Source organism: Myotis davidii, unplaced genomic scaffold (assembly GCF_000327345.1).
Source record: "Myotis davidii unplaced genomic scaffold, ASM32734v1 scaffold330, whole genome shotgun sequence".
Lineage (NCBI taxonomy): Eukaryota > Metazoa > Chordata > Mammalia > Chiroptera > Vespertilionidae > Myotis > Myotis davidii.
The window spans coordinates 6,082,084-6,107,825 of NW_006283770.1; the positions used below are offsets into that span (position 1 = coordinate 6,082,084).

The 25,742-nt window shown below is 39.6% G+C and overlaps 1 long non-coding RNA gene across 1 annotated transcript in view; it reads left to right on the plus strand.

Annotated features, from left to right (window-relative positions):
- LOC107183708 overlaps positions 1-25,244 on the plus strand; it is a 30,589-nt gene extending 5,345 nt beyond the window's left edge. The window contains exon 2 of the long non-coding RNA XR_001514512.1: positions 24,985-25,244. This is a non-coding gene — a long non-coding RNA (uncharacterized LOC107183708). The remainder of the gene's footprint in view (positions 1-24,984) is intronic.
- Positions 25,245-25,742: the final 498 nt, after the last annotated feature.

A 25,742-nucleotide genomic window follows, 5' to 3' on the forward strand; every position in this document is an offset into this window, starting at 1 on the left:
TCAACAGGAAATATTTCACTTTTGTAGAACAAGAAACAAGTTTATTTGCATTGCACTTATTAATTTGTGTAGTTATTCAGTGTTTGGTAAGTTAATGTTCAAGAAAAAAATATTAATTTTTATTAAAATGTTCTATTATTTTATGTCAACGATTACTCATTTATTTCAGCCCTTTGTGTTCAGCATGTCTCTATCGAAATAAACCTATGTTTCTATGATAATTGAAGCTTCTGTTTTTTTGTGGCCCACATAAACTTAAACCTTGTTTATTTGGCCCGAGTTAGCCTTTGAGTTTGACATGCTTGATCTACTTCATAAAGCTGCTATGAGGATTAAATGAGTTAAATTCTTAGAATAGTGACCATACTGTGGTATTATAGAAGTGGCAGCTATTATTATCATCATACAGTCACATGGCAGGATGTGACCTAAATTAACTGATAAAATGACTCCCCAAAGTAAGCCTTTCAAAACTAGAATAAAAGAACTTTGTAGAAATATGTGCAGAAGGGAAGAGCTATGGATAGAATAAGGGAATCAGGAAGCTGAGTGATCATGGGAAGTTGCCTGGGATTCAAATTCATTATTTCTTCTGGGTGCTTAGGAATTATGAAATTTTAGAGAATAGAAGAACTGCAGACTTTTTCTTATACAGTTTCTTCATCTTAGAAAAAACACACAAAAACCACATATATACAAGTTAATACAAGGCTACCTAAGAAATTAGTGGAGAACTTGTACTGTAATCCAAGTTTCCTGATGCAGCAATATGCCCTTTGAGCTTGGACCTATGAACCAGGAGGTTATGGTTCAATTCCCAGTCAGAGCACATGCCCTGGTTGCAGGCTCAATCCCCAGTGTGGGGTGTGCAGGAAGCAGCTTATCAATCACTCTCATCATCGATGTTTTTATCTCTCTCTCTCCCTCTCCCTTCTTCTCTGTAATTAATAAAAAATATTTTTTAAAAATATCAGCAATATGTAGTTTCAGAAATGAGCCTCAGCTCAAAGGGTGATGACTCCTATTATTTTGAATCAGTCCCATCCACTTTATTAATAACTAGTGACCCAGCATGTGAAATCGCGTGAGACCCAGACCCGTGGGAAATCCCGTGAAACCAGGACCCCAGGCCCCACCACGCTGCGGGACTTCCCCACGCGAGACCCAGAGTCAAGTCCCCACCCACCCGTGTGCGCCTCGCTGTGCACACAGCCCCGCCCACCCGCACATGCCTCACTGTGCATGCTGCCTCCTGGTGACAGGTCTTTGGTTGTTAGTGTTTAGGGCCACTGGGTTTTTATAATATAGATTGGTTCAAGTATTATCATGTGACACAGTTCCAGCCAATGAAATGTAAAAGAAATTTGCTTCCAAGGTCTGAGAAAGTTTCTCTCATTTTTAAAGGAAGAGTCATAAGAAATCAGTAATTTTAAGGCATTAACAAGGAACGTACTGCCCAGATTTTCCCTGGACCATTGAACAAACATAAAGGGAACCAGCCTTAGAAGGCAGATGATGATATGGAAGCTGAGTGCAGAAAAGGAAATAATTTGTTGAGGTACTAAACCAATCACCTGGAACTCACCCAATCTCAGGACTTTCTCTTGTGTGATCTTATGGTTCCCATATTGAAGTACATCTGAATCACTTTTTTTTTCTTCCTATTTTTTATTTGTAACTGGAACCAAATGACACAAAAGGCTGGGTTGTCAGGTAAGATCTCTCTGAAAAGGTGGCATTTGATCTGAAACCTAAAGGATGAGAAAGAGCCATTTTGACAAAGATCTGGAGGATTTGGAACCAGCCAAGATAAAGATTAAAAAGGAAAGAAATATCTCTCATCTTTTTGAGGGACAGAAGGAAGCAATACGGCTACAGACAAGTGGAAGAAGGGAAAGTGGGATGAAAACAGATTGAAAGGTAGACGAGAGTCACCTAGAGTTCTGGATTCCACAGTAAGAGTTTTAATCAAGATTGACACAGAATCACCATATCCCTTCTTTGAAAAGTATAGCAAGAATCCAATTTTTGATACTCCTTTCTGAAGTTATAGGTTTTTTATGACATGCATGACAAAGAACAACCCAAATGTTCTCTAGCTCCCCTAGCCTCTCTGGAGCTAAGACCCACATCGTGATTTTGAAGATCCTAAATAATCCATCTGAAGGAACACTGAGGAATATACATCCTTCTTAGGGTTATAAATGCCCATAGGATAGGATATGGGCAGAAAAGCTGCAATTTTTAAAATTTTGTTTTAAGAAAAATGGAATAGGAAAAGAGAAAGTCCATATCCAGATTTCTAAGCATAAAAACACTTCGGCCTTAAGGTAATTTTCAAATAGCCAGAGCATAATGGAGAATAAAAAGTGTTAACTGTCACTGGTTATCTTCATAGTTTGTTTAATATTTATAAAATTGTCCAAATCCTTAACATATAAAAAAAGATTGTTCCCTTCTTTATTTCAACATCATAACACTTATTTTTCCTTGTCTATTTCAAACCTGTTATTTTAGTTACATATGTACAAGTCTGTCTTCCCCAATAGATTTTAAGTTCCTGAAGGAGAAAGACAACTTCAAAATTTATTTTATATTCCCTCATCATCTAACAGTTTTAGCAATATAACAGAAGCTCAGTACATTTTTGATAAATTAATGGCTTCTTAATTGCTATTTGACATGGACATACAGAGACACACACTAAGATTTCATTTGTCAATAATTGTATCACATAGACTACACATTATGTAAGTTGATTCCAGCAAAGTGACAACATCCTATATAATAAAAGCCCAGCGCCAAAACCGGTTTGGCTCAGTGGATAAAGTGTCGGCCTGCGGACTGAAAGGTCCCAGGTTCGATTCTGGTCAAGGGCATGTACCTGGGTTGTGGGCACATCCCCAGTGGGAGATGTGCAGGAGGCAGCTGATCGATGTTTCTCTCTCATCGCTGTTTCTAACTCTCTATCTCTCGCCCTTCCTCTCTGTAAAAAATCAATAAATATATTTAAAAAGCAAAAAAAAAAAAAAAAAAAAAAAAAAAAAAAAAGCCCAGAGACCGAACAGCAGAAAGACCAGAACAACTGGTTGACCAGTTGCTATGATGCACACTGACCACCAGGGGGCAGATGCTCAATGCAGGAGCTGCCCGCTGGAGGTCAGTGTGCTCCCACAGTGGGAGCACCACTCGGCTGATTGGGATGAGTGGCTGCTCCTGGGAGCAGCCATTCAGTGGGTGAGTCCACAGCCGTTTGGTTGACTAGGCTGAGCAGCGCTCCCATAGTGGGCCGATCCCCACAGGTCACTCCTCCACCAATGCACGAATTCTGTGCACAGGGCCTCTAGTTTTAAAGGAAGATATTTCATTTGTGTCTTTTTTTAAATTGCAGTTTGTTACCTATCATAGACATTTGACTGTCTAACTTTCCAAGCCAGTATTTCCTTCATTCATTTCCTAGAAATAACTGCTATAACTTGCAAAATACTGTATAAAAAATGTACTCTCTTGCCCTGACCAGTTTGGCTCAGTGGATAGAGCGTCAGCCTGTGGACTGAAGAGTCCCAGGTTCGATTCCAGTCAAGGGCATGTACCTTGGTTGAGGGCACATCCCCAGTAAGGGTGTGCAGGAGGCAGCTGATTGATGTTTCTCTCTCATTGATGTTTCTAACTCTCTATCCCTCTTCCTTCCTCTTTGTAAAAAAATTAATAAAATATATATTTTTTAAAAAATGTATTCTCCTTCACAGTATTCTTCAAACATCAGTTTTCTTAAAGAATCAGGTCCTGTCACTCAAAATTTAGTTTTGATGTTCTACCTTTGTATTCCTGGAGCAATCTGATTTATATAATTCAGCATACGTGGCTCAGTCTTACTCTGGTAGGTACATAATACCTACATTGATTGACTGAGAAGCAATTGGTGACATTCAACTCCCTCCCACCTCCAGGCTCTTACAAGGAAGTTAATCAATAAAACAATGTCTGCCATATATCTCTAATACAAGAAATCAAGATATATGCACATTGTTGACATTTGTAAAGTAGCATACATTGTGCTAAGATCATTCATACATTTCATTTAGTTGCATTTCATTATTTCATTTCATTTCATCCTCAAGACATTTCCCTCCAAATCCAGTAATCCTTCCCCCATTCTTCTCTAGTGCATCTCCAGCCTCAGGCAATGGAAACTGAAACTCAAAATAATAAACCTGGAGTACTCCTGGAATGAATATTTTTTAAAACTACTCACTTTATGTTCAGTATACTTATTCGCCAAATCTAAAAATTTTGTCAGAGCAAGGGGGATTATTTATTTAGGGTAGTCTCTTCAGCCTTCTTCTACCTTGACCAGCATGTGTATGTGCCTAATAAAAAGGCAACTGAATTTAAGGCAGGAGGATCATTATTTTGGCTAGATTTTCAGAAGGAAGACCAGAAATGTTAAGGAAAAATCATTTGTTTTCCAGCCTCCCCCAAAACTTTGCTTGCTCAAATATTTCTTTTCCTCAACTCTTTTGCTTAATTAAGATTTTACTGGAAAAAAAAATTCATTAGTTAAAACTAGGTCTTCTAAAACTAATATTTTCAGTTTCTCTTTTGTTTCTTCATTAATAGCTCTAAAGTCAGCTCTATTTTAAAAATTCAAAATGTAATATATTTCATGTTTATTCATGGGCATTTTGACAAGCAAACGTGACTTATCCCAAGCTTTTGACAGAAAATATTCTTACAGTGGCTGAGGGGATCTTGTGTGAATGAGGACCAGCTCCCACAATTAATTTCCAAGTCTTTATACCTGTCAAAGAGAAACTGCAAATGACTTAATGTTTGGACAAATGTCAGTGTCCAGACTAATGTTATCTGCCAGTGAGCAATCTCAATCCCTCTCCTCAGTTCCAACTAAAATAAAAATGAAAAGCTCTGGTTCTGTCTCTCAATGTACCCCATGTCCAGAGAGAAAATTTACTAAATGAGTACAGTAAGGTTTCCATTGGCTCAATAATGGATATATTTTCAAGTCTGTGTTCACTTTTATTTAAAATATCGCTGTCCCTTAGAAAGTTAATATCCTTGACAAAATTCTATGAAAGTGCAGGTTTAGATTTTTGCCGTTACTGGGTTATTTGACATTTAATAAGGTAGAACGAAAAGATTTTTATCCGTTTTAAGCCAATGAAGACATAAAAGCTGCTGCCACTTTTCCTGATTCATTATGTGGTTGCTGGTACACAAAGAAAAATGAATTCACCATCTAAGATCCATACTTCACTGTCAACAGGAAGTTCAGCCAACAAACAGAAAAGCATTGGTGATTCATATGGAACTTGAATTTGTTTCTAGAATTCCTTCTGAAATTGGAGCTGATCATTCTAGGGGAATTATTTGTGATCTAAATGATGAAAATAGCATATTATTGTTAGTTTAGGTTTTTTAGTTTGTTTGAAAGATATCGTTGGATTCCTCAGGATTATAAAAGCAGCCAAAGTCACAATCTCTCGGGGTTGAGATTCTTTAGCACTAAAGCCAGTCCAAAACCCAGGGATTACACTGGTGAAGCGTTCTCATTACAAGTAACTCTCTGGTTAAAGTGGCCATTTTTATTTTTCCTTGAAGTCAATTTTTAAAAACTAGAGCTGCCCAAAGACGTTTTCATTGTTCTTGTCAGCCTTCATGTCAGGCGAGCTACATTCTCTGTGTTGAGATGCACAGTCACATGTCACACAGGAACTCAAATAGGTGTAAACAGACAATGGGATCAAGATTGTACCATCCCCTCCACCACAGAATCACAGACTTGGACAACCTCCAGGGATCATCTAGTCCAACTTTTCATCTTAAGAGGGAGAACTGAAGACCAGGTAGGTTCAAGCACTTTTCTGAAATCACAGAATCGATTAGTGGGTTAGAGACCATGTTTTCTGGCTCCCAGATTTCCTGTTTCTAAGTCCATTTGCCCTCAGATCTTCTCCTTGCCATTCTTGTGTTCTGCTTTGAAAGGCCGGCCTCTCCCAGGCTCTGTCATCAGCTACCTTCTACTGGTTTAAGACACTGGGAGGCATTGGTGGAAGATTGGGAGGTGGGAGAAAAGGAGAAGAAAAGAGTTCTTAACAATATCCACGAATGGTAATGCCATATTTAACCTTCCATCCATGAATATGATGATAAAAATAAAAATTTAGCCCTAGCTGGTTTGGCTCAGTGGATAGAGCATCAGCCTGTGGACTGAAGGGTCCAGGGTTCGATTCCCCACAAGGGCACATGTCCAGATTGAGGGCTCAATCCTCAGTAGAGGGCATGCAGGAGACAGCCAAACCAATGATTCCTTTTCATCATTGATGTTTCTATCTCTCCCTTCCTCTCTGAAATAAATCAATCAATCTATCTATCTATCTATCTATCTATCAAAGCCTAATATGCAAAGTGTTCCATCTATAAGCCTAATATGCAAAGTGTCCCCTCAGGAGTTCAACCAACCAGGAATTCAAGCGCTCGCTATGCTGTGAGCTGACCATCAAGGGGGTGGCATGGAATGAAGGAAGGCCCCAGCTGGCAGCTGCTAGGGACCCTACCTGTGCACAAGTTTAGTGCACTGGGCCTCTTAGTAAAGACATATTTTTTAAAAATTTAATCTTTACTTATGGGGAGGAAAACCTTCAATGCTCTAAGGGGCTGGTGAAATCACATAAATGAATAAAGTAGGCCAGCGGACACCAATGAGAGCACTCAGCCCATCTAAAGACAACAGGCTACTACACAGCACCAGACAACTACTGCCGTGTGCAAAAGCTGGCTTATGCTGCCAATTCTAGTTTTGTTTTAATATTTTTTTATTCAAATAAGACACACAGAATTGTGTGTAAAATTCTCTTATTTTTAAACACTAGACAGCATTTAATTTTTTATTTTTTATACTATATGGGCCAAACACAACCTAAATGGGAGGAACCTGGCAAACAGTTAGTGATCCTGGCTTTCAAACAACAGCTTACCTGGAGAGGAAACATGTGTTTACATATTCACAGCACAGTTCAGGGTTAAAGCAACTCTCTGGGCAGTTCCTCTCTTCACTGCCTTCCACACAGATTAGTTGGTTATTGCAAATGATCTTTTCAACTCAGCACAGTTGCTTAAATATTCCACCATCCGTGATGTATTTAAACACAGACCAACCAGATCTTCTATGGTTTGTGGGAGTTATAGGGTAGCATTTGATAAAGAACACGCAACTGAGTTGCTGAAAAGCAAACGAACCCTGTTGTAAGTACATGGCATACCTTCAGTTATTATCTACAAATAAACCCTGGTAATGAGGTTTGGGGTCCTCTCAATTGCATGTTGATGATAAATTCTCGGTGGAACTGACGCAAACCTATTAAGCATGCTTGCTCCTGCCACCGGTGGCTGTTAATTTGACAGGACACTGTCACATTAAGTAGAACAAACATGTTTTCGCCCAGTTGGCCATCCAGAACCGACATGGCTGTTACTCTAACAACTGGATATTGATTGGAATCACTCACCCCTTCCGACCCTCCACTGGGAGGTGGAGAGCAAGCCTGGACTGCTGAGGATTCGACACACATGAGCAGCATGTTAAGGACAGCCACAAATTTTAAGCCATTTAGCTCCTTGTCACGTTTATCCTTTAGAGACTGCCTGGTTCTCATTTTCATCGGTGGGACAGAGGCTCTGAATAAATCGTTGTGTTTATTAATTTTATGGATCTACACATCCACTCAGAAGGGATGTTGTTTTTTAAAAATTTACAGCTTTATAAGTGCAAAACACCCAAAGGCACCTAAAAAGGATTCTGTAAAATGTCCAAAATGAGACTGAGAAATTTAAAATTCCTTGAATTTTAAAAGAGAGGATGGACTCTGACCTCTTTTTAATCTATGTAATTAGGACACATCCACTTAGCTTTCAAATGACCAACCCATTTGCCTCTCTAAGGCAAACTAACTAGAGCTGATACTTAATCCGTTTTTAATTTTTGGTTATTGTAAACCTACTTATTACTATATGTACCTAACATTTGGCAGAATTAAATTTGCAGCCAATAAGTTACTTATCATAGATAGAATTTAACCTGTGCAATGGCTGGCTCTCATTTACCTGTGCCTCTGTCAGTTTGAGCTTGTTTGGTGCCCTGCTCTGCCCACTAAATTCCATGTTCTTCATAGAATCTCCTGGTAGAAAAGGAGCTCTGAGTCCTTTGTCTGCTATGGAACATTCCTAAGTGAGAATTTGATATTTGTTTGCATACCTCCAGTGATGGTAAATTCATTATCACCCTAGATCAGTGGTTGGCAAACTGCGGCTCGCGAGCCACATGCGGCTCTTTGGCTTCTTGAGTGTTGCTCTTCCACAAAATACCACGTGCGGGCGCACATGTACAGTGCAATTGAAACTTTGTGGCCCATGTGCAGAAGTCAGTATTTTGTGGAAGAGCCACACTCAAGGGGCCAAAGAGCTGCATGTGGCTCACGAGCCGCAGTTTGCTGACCACTGCCTTAGATAATTCTATTAGAAATTTATTTTACTTGTCAAAAATATGTTGCCATAAATCTTCCAGTCATTGGTCATACATCCCCTGGTCATATAGTATAGGTCAAACCCCTTTTCTATATGTAATTAATTCAAATATTGAAAATAGTTGTGGTGTTCTCCTTGTGTCTTCTCTAAGCTAAACATATAAGCTTTTTAAACTGTTTCTTCTATAGCAGGGGTCTGCAAACTATATCTGAGGGCCACATTCAACCTGCCATTATTTATGTAAATAAAATTTTATTAGAACATGTTCATTCATTTACGTATTGTCTATGGTCTCTTTCATGCTGCTATGTCAGAATCAAATAGTTGTAGTAGAGATATTATTGCCCCCAAAGCCTAAAATATTTAAATATCTATCTATCTATCATCTATCTATCTATCTATCTATTATCTATCTATCTATCATCTATCTATCTATCTATTATCTATCTATCTATCTATCTATCTATCTATCTATCTATCTATCTATCTATCTCTATACCATGTTTGCTGACTCTTGTCCTGTCCAACATAGCATGTCAAGCTCTTTCATTATCGTTATTTTTCCTGGGAGCCTTTCAGTTTTTCACTATCCAAGGCTGTAACATGTAACACCCTAACATTGAGAAGCTTGTGTCACTTTTTCTGAATACTCTTTCTATTAATGCAGACAAAAATCCATTGGCTTACAAAAATCCTCTTTCTTACAGTCCAAAGAAATCCTCAGTTAAAGCAGTGAGGTTCACCTGGTTTATGGTAGAAAAACATAAATCTTTGTAGTTTTTCTCTAAATTTTTTTTTTTATTTTAATGTTCCATTGTTGCTTTAAAATATACTTTTGAGTACTTATTCTTATACAGCTTTGTTCTAGACACTGTATGAAATGCTAAATAAAAGAGTCCTTTCATAAAAGAGCTCATGTCTGGTTGTATGAAGGAAATATTTATGAAATGATGTATTTTTGTGTTTATTTTTTAAAATATGTTTTTACTGATTTCAGAGAGGAAGGGAGAGGGAAAGATAAACATTAATGATGAGAGAGAATCATTGATTGGCTGCCTCCTGCATACTCCACACTGGGGATCTAGCCTGCAACCCAGACACGAGCTCTGACCAGGAATTGAACCATGACCTACTGGTTCATAGGTCAATGCTCAAGCACTGAGCCAAGCCAGCTGGGCATATTTTATTTATTTTATCTCCCTTCAATAGATTAAATCCCTTCAGCTCCAAAAAGGCAAGGTGCTTTTTCTGCTTATTGCACTCTATTTCCCCAGTGCTTGACATATAGTAGATACTCAAGAAATATTGGTTTTATGAGGGTACTACTTAGAAAAGGAAAACAAAATATCAAAATTTAACTAAATATTAAATTATGTGACAAAGACTATATGAAAACTAGAAACTCTGGGTAGAGACAGACCAACATGGCCTGGACATAGAGCTGAAAGAAAATTTTATATGCAATCTAATTTCTCCTCTGAAAGTAGAAATCCTGTTTACAGTCTTCAGATTAATATCTCCTACCTACACCAGAATCTTCTAGTTCACTTCTTAAAAACAAGAGATTCTTAATATCCATGATTGACCTGAATCAGAATCTTTGGAAGCTGCGTCCAGAAATATGCATTTTTGGCAAGCAGTACAAGTGAATTTCTTGAGCCCTAAAATTTGGAAACTACCTCTTTCAACAGAAAGTGACACAAACTCTAGGTGAATATCTCTAGTGATGAAGAAACCACACTACCACAGACCAGCTTCTATTTTGCTTAGTTTTACTGGTGGGAAAAATATTTATTAAACTGCAATTTGCCTCTTATCATTCCCAGTCATTGGTCCTCGTTGCACCATTAACGTCATATGAAACAAGTGTTATTTTTCCTCTTCCACGTGACAGCCCTTCAAATGTGTGGAAACTCCTATAAAGTTTTTTCTCTAAGCTAAACTTTTATTAGATGCTTTTATTTTTGTTGTTATTGTTCACTGGCAGAACTACCTGATATCTATCCAGAATTCTCAATCTGTGTTGCCAGGGGAACCTGGCACCCACCACAAAGAGTAAGTGGTTCAAGAATCCATAGATAAATCTCTCTTTTTTCCACTCCAAGCAAAGTTTACCACAGCCTCACTCCTTGTCCACACCTGAAGCCACACGATGGGCCTCCCTTGATGTTGAATCTCAGCAGACTCTTTGGAAGGGGGCAAAGGGAGCCTTGCTCACAGATCATGGATTCCAGTCTATACAATATTCTTGGCCCTCTCCTGACAGGTTCCATATTTCTAACATTGGTCTTGAAATGTGTTTCCCAGAATAGACTAGTATAGTGGTTGAGCTGTAAGTCATAGAATCAGACTTCACTACTGGCTCTGCAACCTTGGGTGACTATTGTTTGGCCTTTCTTAGACTCTGCTTGTTATTCTGTAAAATGGAATGGTAGAATCAGAGGTAGTAAGTGACATATGGTGAGTTTTCAATAAATGTTGATTACTGTTACTACCTTCCAGGTAGAATGAGAACATTACTTTCCAGAAATCCTGTGAGTGCCATGATTTTTTAATTGCATTCTTGTCTCCTCTTGCAGATGCTGAACTTCTCAAGGCAGGGACCCTTGCTGAAGTATTTCTAGCTACAGCTACTAAAGGGCCACTGGAGAGAGCTCAAATAATCCAATAATCTCTACATAAGTTTTCAACTTTTCCAATACTTTGCATATTGGCAACCCTCTACTTTGTGCTTCCAAAGAAGACCAACCCTAATACACACAACACTATGGGCAACCAATTTTAAAAAGCCACCATCACACCATCCTAGTAATTGGTAATTGTCTTAAATCCAGCTTCCCTGCCCTTGCTCTTGCTCTATTCTTAAGCCTATATCCCTACGCCTGATCCTCTGGCCTGTCAACAAGGTTTAATTCTGCACTTGCTATATGACATAAGAACAAAGTTCAGTATTGCTCCCTGATTGTTTTTGCTTCTAACCCCCTGGGAGTAGCTACCCTGCCTACCTTAGTTGCAGGTCCTGGAGCCTAGAGTTGCTTGGACATCAGGCCAGCACTCTAGCCATGCCTGCCCTGCCACCTCCAGAGAAGAGCAAAGCAGGAGAATAAAAAGATGCCATGTTACAGGGTTGGTACACATCAGTCTGGTCTGACCAGGTCCTTTTGGTTTCCACTGTTGCATTATGCAGGTAGAGAGTAAAAGTAACACATCATCCATATTTCATTGTACTATCAGTGATGAAGTGTCAATATGGCCAGTTCAACAAGATGTGAGATTATGTGGGCAAACCCCTGAAAATTTCATCAGCCTCAGCTTAAGAAATCAGAAGGAATGATGATGGTATCATGCCTTAAAAGCAAATCGCTCGTGCTGAATGTGACCTCATTTGTCTTTGTGGAGGTAGCCCAACACCCCATCAATCTGAGAATGGGAGGGTGATGCTTTGCACAGAAGAGGCTGGTGCAATTCAGCTGAGTGGGCAGGTTGATGGAAAGTGACTCTGGCATTGCTGAGTTCAAATGGAATTAAGGATTCATGAGAGTGCGCAGGCGGGCAGGCATAGAGCCCTGGGTGAATACAGAATGAGTCACAAGGGAGGCCCGGCTGGGCTTCGAATCCCAAATAAGCAAGGAATTGCTTTTTGATGATGCCAAACTATAAATATCATCACCTCAGAAAACCAGGTTCTCCTTTTACAACGTCAGGAATGAGCAAAGAACACAATGAGGCCAAGAGCCTATGTTACCGAAGGGCACACTGCATTGCGTAAATAATGCTGCTGCACTGAAGCCATTCTTGAAAGAATTTTGAAGAAACACACTTTTAAGCTATTATTTTCGTGGTTTTTAAATCATACTAAAAATCACAGAGAGAATTCAAGCAACTTCAGTGTCTCTGGGCTAATTACCAGGCAATACAATTAAAAGCATTTTTTGGACCCTACCCTGAGGCTGCTTATGTGATCGCTGAAGTTTAAGTATCGCATGTCGCAGAAATGACAGTGTATTTCAGGTTTGACTGAGATCCTTACATCTCTCCTGCCTTTACTCTCTCCTAGTGTGCTCTTTCAACTGAGGATAGAAAGTAGAGCAACAGCATTTGCATTTTTTCCCCAGAATTTTCTTAAAGGCATTGAAAAGAACATGTCCAGAATTTTTGACTCTGCCCTGCTTATCATGAGCAGCTCTTGCAGAATCCCCCACTACAGGATTTAGTGAATGAGTGCAGATCTTGCTCACAACCTAGGAAGGTGTCAAGTGCTGGATCCCTGTGACCTGTCCAAATCTGCGAGGGCAGGTGGGTCCTATTTTCAGCAAAGCATTGCCCCCATAACTTGCCAAAATAGAGGAAGCTAAAATCCTGCTCACAATCCAATACTGTTCTGTATTCATCGTGTGCACGGGAGGAAGCGATATGCTTTAACGTTGGAGCTATGTGTGCAAGTGCATACAGAAACATATACATACATAAACTACAATCCTGTAGTCTCACCGTTGCAGCTTTAATATGATGTGCCAAACAAAGAGAAATAAAGGCCTAATTTAGGGGAAATAAGTTATGAATGTAGGGGCCTGGATCAGCATGGCTCTATACACTCTAATGTTTGGAAGCTGATTAAACTGAAGCAGGTCTGAGCTCTGGACTACGTGACCAGAATCCTATAAAGCAGATTCTGTGTATCATCTGGGGAGACCTCATCTCCTTTCTCTGATCTCATCCAATTCCTGACTGGTGTCTCTGTCGTAATTTGTGAACCAAATGGGAAGAGGCAGAGCTGCTGGCTACTTTGTGTTCCTATCTTCACAAACATCTAAAAGAAAAAATTCCAGCACCTACCCAGACAAATGCAAATAAAATATTATCTGTTTGATTAATCACAGCAATATCACAGAACATTCATCTTTTATTAAAAAAGAATTGTTAGCATTCCAGAATTTTCTTGGAATTTTCATTGTTTCCCCCATTTATATGGTAACATGAAGGAAAGCTATGCTATATAAATCTAACACTTCTCTTTTCCTTCTATGTATGTAATTTACACCATGTAAACCTCACAACTCCCTTTCAATACTTTAAAATTACACTGTAGGCTCCTCATCTACTCATCTGGGATTTTTATTGCATAAAAAAACACTCTCTGAGTTTAAACTTAAGTATATATATATTTTCCCTTCTTTGAAAAGAATTACAGCATGGAATGCACAACACTGATATATTTTTATTCTATCAATTTTCTCCCACAATATGCCTGTACATTAGAACCAGGTTTGGGCTCCACTAAAATCCATCTGTGAATATGACCTATAATTTTTCCTTAGAAAAAAAAACACATGAAAAATGGGTTGGAATCTGTGGATGAAAATAATAGAAAAGTTAACATCTAAGAAAGTGCATGGAATATCAGAATAAGATTTAGCAAAAAATGCCCAGCTGGAGCAGCTCAGTTGGTTGAGCATTGTACCATGCAACAAATGGTTACCAGTTTGATTCCTAGTCCGGGCACATGCTCAGGTTATAGGCTCAGTCCCCGATAGGCAGCATGCAGGAGGCAGCCCATCTCTCATTGATGTTTCTATCTCTCTCCCCGTCTCCATTCCTCTCTAAAATCAATAAAACATATTAAAAAGAAAAGATTTAGCAAAAACAACAACAACAACACACACACACACACACACACACACACACACACACACACCACACACACAAACAAGTCTCTCCTTCAGGAAGGTATTTATGGGTATGTGCGCTATAAACCATTCACAATCTAGCTCCTGTCCATCTTCCAAGGCCTCACTCTCTACTCCTTCATTAACCTACCTTTATAGATCTATTTGGTCAGCCTCAGCTCCCTGACTATATATATTCTCATACCATCTAACATTGACCCTCTGTTCCCTTTGTTTTCCCACCTTCGCATTCCTTTTCTACCTGTTAAGATCTACTTATTTTTCCAGACCCAACTCAGATGTCACACTCTCTTTGCCGAAAATATCCTCCTCACGCAGCTAAAAAATGTCAGCCCCTGGCATCATTGGCACAATTTAGTTCTAATTTCCTTAGTCTCTAGTATAATAAATGGCCTTACCTGCAAAGTGACAATTGAGTTGAAAGAGAGAAAGGGAAAAAAGGAGGGACAGAAGGAGGGAGGGAGGGATGGAGGGGGGGGAGGCAGAAGAGAAGAGAGAGATTAAGAGAGAGAGAGAGAGAGAGAGAGAGAGAGAGAGAGAGAGAGATTCCAGTTAAAGGAGAGCAATTGCAAAAAACCTATGGTGAGAGTGTGACTGGCTTGGTTAAAGAAAAAGAACGTTGAAGCGGTTGGAGTAGAAGAAACAGCATTAGAGCCATGGTGGCCATGGTAAGTGCTTGGCTGTGAGTGTGATGAGAAACTGTTAGAGGAATTAAAGGTAAAGAGTAAGACAATCTGATTCAAAATTTTGGAATGATCACTGCGACAGTTGGGCTGAGAACAGATGGGAGATGGTCAGTGAAGCACAGAGTTAAAAGGCTATTACAATAATCCACATATAAAACTGCAGGTGGCCCTGGCTGAGTAGCTCAGTTGGTTGGCCCATCATCCCAATGAGCCAAGGTTGTGGGCTCTCCGGTCAAGGCACATATAAGAACCATCCAATAAATGCATAAATAAGTGGAACAACAAATCGATATCTATCATTCGTTCTATCTATCTATCTATCTATCTATCTACCTCTCTACCTCTATTTCTCTCTATATCCCTTCCTCTCTCTTTCAAATCAATCAATAAATATTTTTTAAAAAAAACTACAGGTGACTTGGACATGAACAAAAGCAGGAGAGATGGTGAGAAGCTTTCAGATTCCATATTTATTTTGAAAGTAGAGCTGAGATAATTTGCCCATTGGTTAGTCTTGTGCAGAGTGGAGCAAAGAGGCATTACAGATTACAGTGTTTGTGGCCTCAGCCAGTGGACAGACAGAGTTGACATTTGGAAAAAACCGCAGCAAGAACAGGAGAAGCAGGTTTAGTCTGGCAGGGATATTCGGGAGTTCAGATTTCAACCAGATAAATGTGTAATGCTTCTTTGAATGGTTATGTCAAGTAGACAGTTGAGTAAGAGCCTGGAATTCAAGAATGGGGTCTGGGTTAGCAATGTACCTTTTGGAATGATCCAAATAGAGATGGTTTGAGAGATATGGGGGTGGCTGAGTTTACTAAGGGAATACATGTAGGTAGAGAAGAGAAGAAGTGGCCCAAATACTCTACTAATAAGAGATTGAAGTGATTAAGGGAAACCAGCAAAAGAGGTGGAGAAGGAGTGATCAGTGAGATAAGAAGAGAGCCAAAAGACAACATGTCCCAGACACCAAGTTAAAAAAAATGTTTCAAAACTGTGTCAAATGCAGCTACAAGGTAAGATGTGGTAGAACTTGAGCCAACTTTTAATTATTGGGAGTCCATTTCTCACTGTGGTTGTTGTCAACCTGGGACAGTATATTCTCATCACAGTCTTTGTGAATTCATGTATCCTGGAGTTACACTGTACAAAGCCTGAGAAGGCACATGTGACAGCCTGAAACAATTATAAAGGGCCTTCTGCAAAGCCTCTTCCAGTCAGCATTGGTAAGTGACTGACAATAGTTAGCAGGTCTGTTTCAGATGCACACAGGCGCTTACACTCTACCTCACCTAACCCCACCCCACACACTTGGTCCTCGGTATTCTAAATGAAAAGAATGGTATATTACCATGCACTTCTTCTGAAAGTAAATGGACTTTGTATGGAAAATGGCACTAGTTGTTGATATTGCTATTATGTTATAACTATCAACTGTTTACATTTATTGAGTGATTAACCAGTACTAATTATTATTTTAAAATTTTTACATATATAATCTTGTGAAATCCTCATGATATCCTCTGAATTTGGTATTAATGTGATCCTGATTCTCAAATGAGGGTATTAAAAGGCTTACAGAGGTGGCTTATCTGAGGTCACAGTAAGCAATGGAATATTCTGTTTTTAAACGCAAAAGTCTATCTCTGGGGCTATCTGGCAAGAAATAAGAAAGGAAACGTTGAGTTCTTTTAAGTGTCCTGTTCCTTGTATAATATATGTACTTTGACCTCTTAGTTATCACCTGTTCCTTTTTGTGATTCCCACTAAGGCTGGGTTGTCTGGAACCAACCCCAGAATTTTCCTGATACTTGAAACGCAGTCACTTGCTGAATGTGCCATCCCCTTAGCCTATTAGCTATTAGGGTGTCTCATGGTCAAACTGACCAATAAGTAACCAAAAGCCATTTAAATGGGAGCCTGTCATTCCTTCAGGGTATAAAACTGACCCCCCCAAAAAGGTTATTAGCTAGCATTTCTGCAGTCACATTGTCATGTGATCACTAGTCTCTAAGTTCACTTTTTTGGTCACCTCCAAAGACTGGGCAATCGTTGAACTTACTATCATCTTTGTTATAATAAGAATTAGCCCTAACCGGTTTGGCTCAGTGGATGGAGCGTCGGCTTGAGGACTGAAGGGTCCTGGGTTCAATTTCAGTCAAGGGCATGTACCTTGGTTGCAGGCATATCCCCAGTAGGGGGTGTGCAGGAGGCAGCTGATCGATGTTTTGAACTCTCTATTCCTCTCTGCAAAAAAAAAAAAATCAATAAAATATATTTAAAAAAATAAAAAAATTAACTTGGTAAGAAATAATATAAATCTTTTTGTTTAAGTGACTGGTGGCTGAGATGGATGCTTTAAAAAATTTGTAAGTCTGAAATGTCAAGTCATTTGTTAGAGAAAATAATTATTCAAATTCTTTTGTAGACAGAACATTTTTTTTCCAAAAAGAATGCCTGTGCTATTGGGGAAAATGGTTTAGAACTCCTCTGCTCCTCCCCTTCCCACCCCCCACCCCCCCAAAAAAAGACTTATGTACGTATGAGTTTAGGTTACATTTTTGCCTCCTTGTTCACTAAAAAATATTGTTGGAAAATCTTATTTCATGAGGAATATGATGAAATGACACTAAATCTCCATGTTTAATGGATACCAGAATACTTTCTTGGGCTGTTACCATTATTCCTTATGCTTTTCCATTCCCTACAACAACCTTGATCACTTCAGGTAAATCTGTGAAGTGTCAGAGAAGAGGAAGAAACAACTGACTCATTCTCAACAAGGAAAGTATGCCCTGGAATTAGATTTCCTAACCATCATGATAGGCTGTGCTGAGTCATACACAGCCTCATCTGCCTTCCCCTATTCCCCACCAGCATCATCCATATACCTTGGAGGTAGTCATTCTGGGATCAGGCATGTGGCGTCCAGCTGTAATTTAATGTGTGTATGTGTGCTTGCACACATGTGCATGCAGCACCCCTGGCCCCCATAGGGGACAAGCCTAAGTTCCCCACTTCATTAGCAGAAGAGTCTGCCTAAAAGGGAGTTTCCTGATGCAATTTAAATCCAGGCTCTGATCCCATCTTTCCTTTCTCAATGGTATAAGGTAAAAAAATACCAGGTTTGAAATCAGATAAAGCCAGTTTCAAATTCATATTCTACATTCTCATTCCTAAGCCATCTCAGGAAATCATTTACACTTCCTGAGCTTTGGTGATCAAGGGGAATAAATAGACCTGTGACTTCGGAAACATACATATAGCAAGTACTAGTACACACATGATCACCCATTTCATTTGGACATCAGTGAAGGTTGAAGAGGAATATCTTCAGCCACGTCCTTTACCTTTATCATCTTGTTCTAGAAAATAAAGGATCAAGCTCTCTTTATAAAGTGAGAGAATTTAACTCACAGCTGGTTCTGAATTTATAAACCACCTCACACCAGGTTAAAGCAGTGACATGAGATATGTTGCCACCAGCCACAGCCATGTTGAATTGGGGCAAGCTTCCTACCCTGTTCCTTACAAGGACAAAACCAGCCCTTGGAGAAGCACAGCAGGAAGATTACATAAAAAAACAGAAGGGAGCAGCTACGATGCTTTGTCTCAAGTGTATTCATCAAAGTCATTCCTTCTCCTCTAGATCAGAGTAAGGAAGAGGCAGACTAGGTGAGAAGATATGGCCAATGAGCTCCTCTCACATGGAAGGAAACATCTAGAATCGTTGTGAAGTATTTTTTTTCCAAAACATTGGTTTCATAGAGAAATGCTGACTGATCTAACCCCTGGTCAATTCGTCTGGCAAGAATATTAGTCCTAGAAACAGAGACCCAGAAGATCAATTTGAAAGTTTTTAAACCCTGTAGGTATGATATGGTTTATACTCTATATAAATATTTTGTCTTAGTGATATATTTGCATTTTCTGCAACATATTTTTATCAGGGAGTTTATCACCTTTTTAAAGCATAAGGAATTACTTTATAAATAATACCACAGGCACGTAACCAGAGAACTAATTATATGAACAATTACCACCATCAGGGAAAGCCCCAGACTGGTAATCTGAAGAACTGATTTTAAGTCCCAATTCAACCATTTCCTAGATAAATATCTTGCCCAGTCATTTAAACTAAGTCTCAGTTACCACGTCTTTTAAATGCAGAAGATGTCAGGTTGCCTGAGAGGTTCCATATGATGTTGGCCAGATGACTAAAGGTTATATGTAAAGCACTTTGAAGGTGCTATGCATGTAGGTATGGCATCTCTAAGGGCTCCAAATGTATTTTAACAGAAAAATAAAAGGACCTTGTACTTTGGAAATGTAGGCAATGGAAAAAACACCCTCAATCTTTTAACAGTATGTGACAGCAAAACAAAAAGAGAAAAGAAAAAGCGAGATTCTGTTTTCTTCCCACTCAAAAATCCATTATTTTTTCATGATGGGCTCAGCCTTGAAGAGATTTTACATAGAAGAGGAGGTTTTCATTTTGTAGTCCCACGGCCAAATATTTCAGAATCAACCAGTTACCAAACAATTGGATATTTCACATAGATTTATCCCTGGTGAAAAGTCAGGCTGAATCTACCACGAGTATCTTCTTGTAAATGCTTTTAATTCGAAAATGAAACAAAAGATGTGCTGCTGCTAAGAGCTTCAAGGTCTAGAATGCCGCTGTGCTCCTTATTATAATTCCTTCCTTCAAAATAGGCATTTTGTATCCCTGAAGGACAAGCCTTGTGTTCACTCTGCTCTGAGAATTGATTAATGTCTCGGGATGTGATGTATATTTAAGCCAGACTCATGGCCTATTAGCAATTCACAAACCATGACAGTGCACAGTTCTGTGCTAAACTCCATTTTGCATTTAAAAAAAAATCCTTAAAAATCTGCCTCCATTTCCAGAATGGTATATAAACACGTCAACAAATCGCATTTGTATTGAGGGAAGGGAGGTGGAAGCTTATGAATTTATCATAGCCTCAGGCTGTTCTGTGACAAATTAAATATCACTCTGGCCACTGAGGTCCTTCCCAGGCAGCTGGTCAGAATGAGCTACTGATAGATTGAACTTCTTTTCCTGGAGACAAGTCAGCAGCTCACCCAAACAGGAATTGTATCCCCGCACCAGAAAGAAAATCACACCATGCTGAAAGTAAGCCTCTCGCCTCTACAAGACTGCAGTCTGGTAATTTCCTTAGAAGACAAAGAGGTTTTATGGCAAGAGAAAAATCATGAGACAGGTCAAGAGCAGGGAAGAAGGGTGGTGGGGAGGGTACCTCAATTCCAATGCCAGGTGTGTGTGTGTGTGTGTGTGTGTGTGTGTCTGTATACTCTTTACATAGACATATTCTGTTTCTTGAAGGTGAATTCTTTTTCCTCTCATTTTTGTGACCTTAACAGGCCCCAGGAAGTGGTTATAAAAGTAGCCCCCCGTCAAAGGGCTCACAAATTTGCCAGGAACCTCATACCCAAGAGACAACTGTCTAAATTACAGTTTTTAACTGGATTTATTCATAGGCAATCCTCATTTTCTCACTTAATCTAATGCTATGCAATTGGACTCAATATGTAAGTGGTCTCTTTTTGCTCTGTAATTGGTATAAGATATGCTTTGATATGAACCAGTTATCCTAAAAGATCCTACAGCTCAATTAAAAGGTTCATCTCTTAAAGCTTTAGCTTATAAAATAAAGTGTTTTTCTTTATGCTCTATATACTTTAACACAATAAACCAAGATAAAAAGAAAGGTATTTTCTCCCAAAGAAGCACACATATTAACCAGAAAGGGAAAAGATTTTCTGTGACTAGGTCATAGGATCATACTTTCAGAACTGGAAAGTATCTCAGAAAAATTCATCCACGATAGAATTTTCCAGAATGTAATTCTACAATTGTTGCAGTTTTTACCACAAGAAAGGGTTCCAAAGTCATAGTGGTCATTAATTCTGCTCACCACCATCCAGCTTTCCTCTCCTCAGGGCACTATCTATATTTCTTAGAGTTGACTGGGGTCATTTGACTAGTTCCGGACAATGAATTGTGAGTGAAAACTATATGTATCAGATTTGGGCTATAACACTTAATGGCTGGTTTGAGACCCTTCTAAACTTCCTGATCTCTTTCTGGCAAAATGAATTGCAATTTTCATAATGATGTTTACTCCAGCAGCTGGTATCCCTGAGTGACTGTGAAGAAAAGAGTCCACTCCACTGTCATTAAACCATATTGAATATGTAGTGTGTGTGTGTGTGTGTGTGTGTGTGTGTGTGTGTGTGTAATAGCATGTAACTGTTTATGAGCATTAAATAAGCCAATCCGTCTAAGGCATTTAGAACAGTGCCTGGCACACAGCGCTGTGTGAAAGTTAGCTGTCCGTTTTCTATTTTAAAACCTATGAGATTTGGATGAATTGTTTTTCTCAGTATAACCTAGTGTATCCTAACTGATACAATGGTTCAGATAAGTTTGAGGAACACAGATTCAAGGCTTTAAAATACTAATAAAAAAACATGAATCTTCAAGAGAGGAATATATTGGAAGCATCTGTCATACCTATTTGACAACAGAAGTTTTGATTTGTCTTATTTTAGTTTTTGTGTGTTGTGCAGAATACTTATGACCATGACGAAGATCTAAGTGTCTCACAGAGCAGTTAGAAAAAATATCTTCAGTCCAATCTTTGCAGTTTACAGAATAGTCAACCGAAGACCCAAGGACTGAAGGTCTTCTCCAAGTGCGTAGTCATTAGTGACAGGCGTGGGAGCTGATGCCCAACGTCCATGTCCTGGACCTGGCATGCTGAGGAAGCTTCACAAGAGAATCGGACATGTGCTAATGTTCTAGCCTTTTACATGCATCTTTAAAGAGTCCAGGGGAAGCACCCATGCTACCTTATTAAAATACCACACAGATTAAAATCAGCACAAAGTTAGCATTTACCCACAGGTAATTAAAAGAAAGAAACTGGTAAGAAAGCTCAAAAAATTTCCCAACCAAGACAAACGCTCAGAGTTAACAATTTGTTGCTGTTGTTGTGGTTGTTGAGATGTGAGGGGAAAAACATCTTCCGAAGCAGGACTCTACAACCCTGCTAAAACTTGGCAAAAAATTAGCTTTCTTACTAAAAACCTGGCAGCGAGAACCTCAAGGACTATTGTCTTCCTTTTCCTTGGGGAAAGCTCTGGCCAAAGTGAGATTTCAGCTTGAAGCAAGGGGGAACATATCTGATTCACTGAGCTTGTTGCTAAGCCATGGAAGATACTTCCCTGCTTTGAAACCATTTATTTGGACTGGTGCTGGAGGCCCAGTAGGATTTCTTTCTCCCATACAAACCTCAGTAATCAGAGTGGTAGCTTTGAAGCTGTGGAAGTAGAGATCTACTGAAACCTCATTTGTATTTAAGCACAGTGTTAGAGGAAAGGGGTAAAAGCTGTTTGGAAAAAAATACCACTCCCCCCACCCCCCCCAAAACACACATACACACACACACACATACACACACAGTAAACTGCTCCAGGGATATTGCTGGAAATTGATTGATTAACAAAAGATATAAGAATTTTTTTTTATGTTACCTTTTGTAGCAACTCCACACTTAAGTCTCTGAGCTTCACCAATTCCCTTTGTTTCACAAATTGGGAAAAGTTCTAAATGGTATGCTTTACTTTTATGGAAATATGGTCCCCAAATGCAGGATCTCTGTGGCTGCTTTGGAATTACTCAGATCATATTGGGTTCTTCACTGGAGTGAAATGAGAGCTTTAGTTAAAAAGTAATGAAGTGTAATTGGAACATAAATAATTTTTAAACATTGTGGTGCAGGCCTGAACACCGGCATGTGGATAATTCTGAGTCATGCCCCAGGGTGTGGACTGGTAGGCACAGGTGGGAGCATGAATTCCAGATAGTGCCTTGAGGGTGCCAGACATAGTGGCGGGGGCAGAAAAACCTCTTTTTTTGTCAAAGAGCCTGCACAGAAAGCCTTCTTTTTAAGTGCAGCTCTCCCCCCATGTGAACAGAGAGCCCGAAGCCTCTCAGCTGCAGAAGCGGGATCCGTTCAGCTCATCAAAGCTCTCTCTGCCTCGGCAAACACAAATGACTGCGGTGCCTAGCCGGAGAGCTCTTTCTGCACAAAACAGGAGGTGAAATCAGGATAAAACGGACTCGGAAAAATAATTTATTTGAAGCTGCTGTAACAGCTTCCTTGGAGAACAGAATCCAGAGGGAGGCACCAATGAAACGGCAGAAGAAAATAATAAACCAAACCTGGAAGCTCAGGGACCCTCCTTCACCTGCTGCTCATTTGCATAGCCCACTCCTCCAGAGACAGCACGTCCATACTTGGCAAAAGGGCTACTCGTCAAACAGCAGAAACTGCACAACGACGAAGCATCATTGTCTGTCTCCAACGTAATCATGTGATTTTTTAAAATCAGATTGGAGCCTGTTTTCTGGCTCCTTAGTTGTCTAAACCTTACAAAGAGGTTCATCCCTAAGTTAAAAAACAAATCCAACCATATTGCTATCCCACTTTCCTTCCTTCCTTGTTTCATTTTCTCTTTGTGTCTAATCTGATAAATACCTTGTCAGGGAAAATGTTCTGGATTTATCAGCTTGTTCTTTCCAGATCTGTGGCTTTTAAACAGACCAGGAAAAGCATGATAATACAGACAGAATGAATCTCCAGTGTTGGGCTTTCTAGATTTGCTGCCATTGATTGACAGAGGAAGAAGGGAGGCCTGACGGCTAGCCATAAGCTGAGAGCACAAGGTGTTCACCAGTTTCATCCACTCTCTCATTCATCCATTCATTTAACAAACATGTTACAAATGTCGCTAAGCAGAGCGCTGTGCTCATTATTCACCCAGGTGCACAGACCAAAAAGATGCAGACTCTGATTTAAAGAAACATACAGTCTGGTAAAAAACAAAAAAAGGCAGACATGTACACAAATATCTGTAAAACAAAGCAGAAGGACATACCATATATGATAGAGGTGACAGTAACATACTATAGAATACACAGGGGCAGACAAATAATTCTCATAGGTAACACAGACTGATCCAAGCCTTGAAGTAAAAGCAGTGGTTTCATAAATGGAGAGGGGAGTGCAGACCTACTGGGATGAGAAAAGAGCATGAGTGATGGACAAAATGTGTCCTATGTTGCATTTCCAGTAAAAGAAAAAAGTCTCCTTTAAGTATAGATGGCCTGTATTTAGTACATGCTCTTCTTCCTTCACAATGCTTTTTTAAAGTCCCCCATTCTCACTATTTTTACTCCTTGCCTTTACTCTTCTATCCCCAGTATTCCACCTTCTGCCCAAACATGTACTGCAATTGCCCCTGCCTAGATTATCAATGATACATCCAAAATGGCTCCGACACTAGTGGTATTTGGCACTGATGACCTCTCTTTCCTTTTTAAAAAAATACATTTTGTTGATTTTTTACAGACAGGACGGGAGAGGGATAGAGAGTTACAAACATTGATGATAGAGAAACATCGATCAGCTGCCTCCTGCACACCCTGTACTGGGGATGTGCCCGCAACCAAGGTACATGCCCTTGACTGGAATTGAACCTGGGACCCTTCCGTGAGCAGGTCTACGCTCTATCCACTGAGCCAAACCGGTTAGGGCTCTTTCCTTCTTGATACTCACTGTTTTGGTTGTTTGACAGACATCGTTCTCTCCTGGTTTCCTTCCTACCTTTGTAGTTTCTGTGTCTCAGTTTATTTCTGAGCACTGATTTCTCTGCCCATCATTTATATTAGTGATTACCAAACAGGGGCACTATGAATCCCTAATTACCAGATACCATGGAAATAAGGATTTTGATAGGTGGCCTCAAAGATGAACCCCCATGATTTCTGCCTCATGGTATCTATATTCTTGTGTAATCCCCTCCTCTTGAGTATGGAATAATAGACTGGAGTTACTTCTAATAAACAGAGTACTGAAAACACGATGTGATGTCATTTCTGAGATTAGGCTATAAAAGGACTGAGGCTTCCATCTTTAAAGAGTTCTTATTGCTCTCTCTTAGATTGTTCAACCCAGAGAAGCCAGCTACAATGTCATAAGGCAGCCATATGGAGAGGCCCAAGTGACAAGCGACAGAAGCTTGCCACAACCCATGGAATTAAGCTTGAAAGAGGATACTCTGTCAGTCAAGCCTACAGATGGGACCTCAGGCATGGCCGACAACTAGACTGCAACCTGAGAGACCCTGAGCCAGAGGCAACCAACGAAACCTCACCTCAATTTCTGACCCACTGAAACTGTGAAATAATAAATGTTTGTTGTTTAAAGCTGCTAAACTTTGCAGTGATTTGTTACACATCAATGGCTAAGTAATATGGGAACCCTAACTGTTGGGCCTACCACCCACCGATGCGTTCTTGCCCCTAATCCAGGCCCTTCCTGCAGCCTCCAGCCTCCATCCACAGCCCCCTTTCTCCACCACTGCCAGGCCATTGTATTAATGCCTTTGAATTCTCCTATAAATTGATTTTCCTTATACAATTTTATTTGCCCAATTATTTCTACAAATACTGGGTTGAAAGCCAGTGCTCTAAATGTTGGTGTTTTTCAGGGTTCTATCCTTGGCCTGTTTCTCTTTTCACTTTACCCCTTCTGCCTTGGAAATCATGCCTGTGTCCCTATCTAGTTCCCCAAAACACATTTTTAAGACTTACTTCAAAACTTAACTGATCATTGGCTGAACTTATAAATGCTCTTGCAAAATATGCTTTAATTCCATAGTCCCCATTTAAAAAATGGTGCTGCCGTCACCCAAATCACCCTTAATTTCTCCC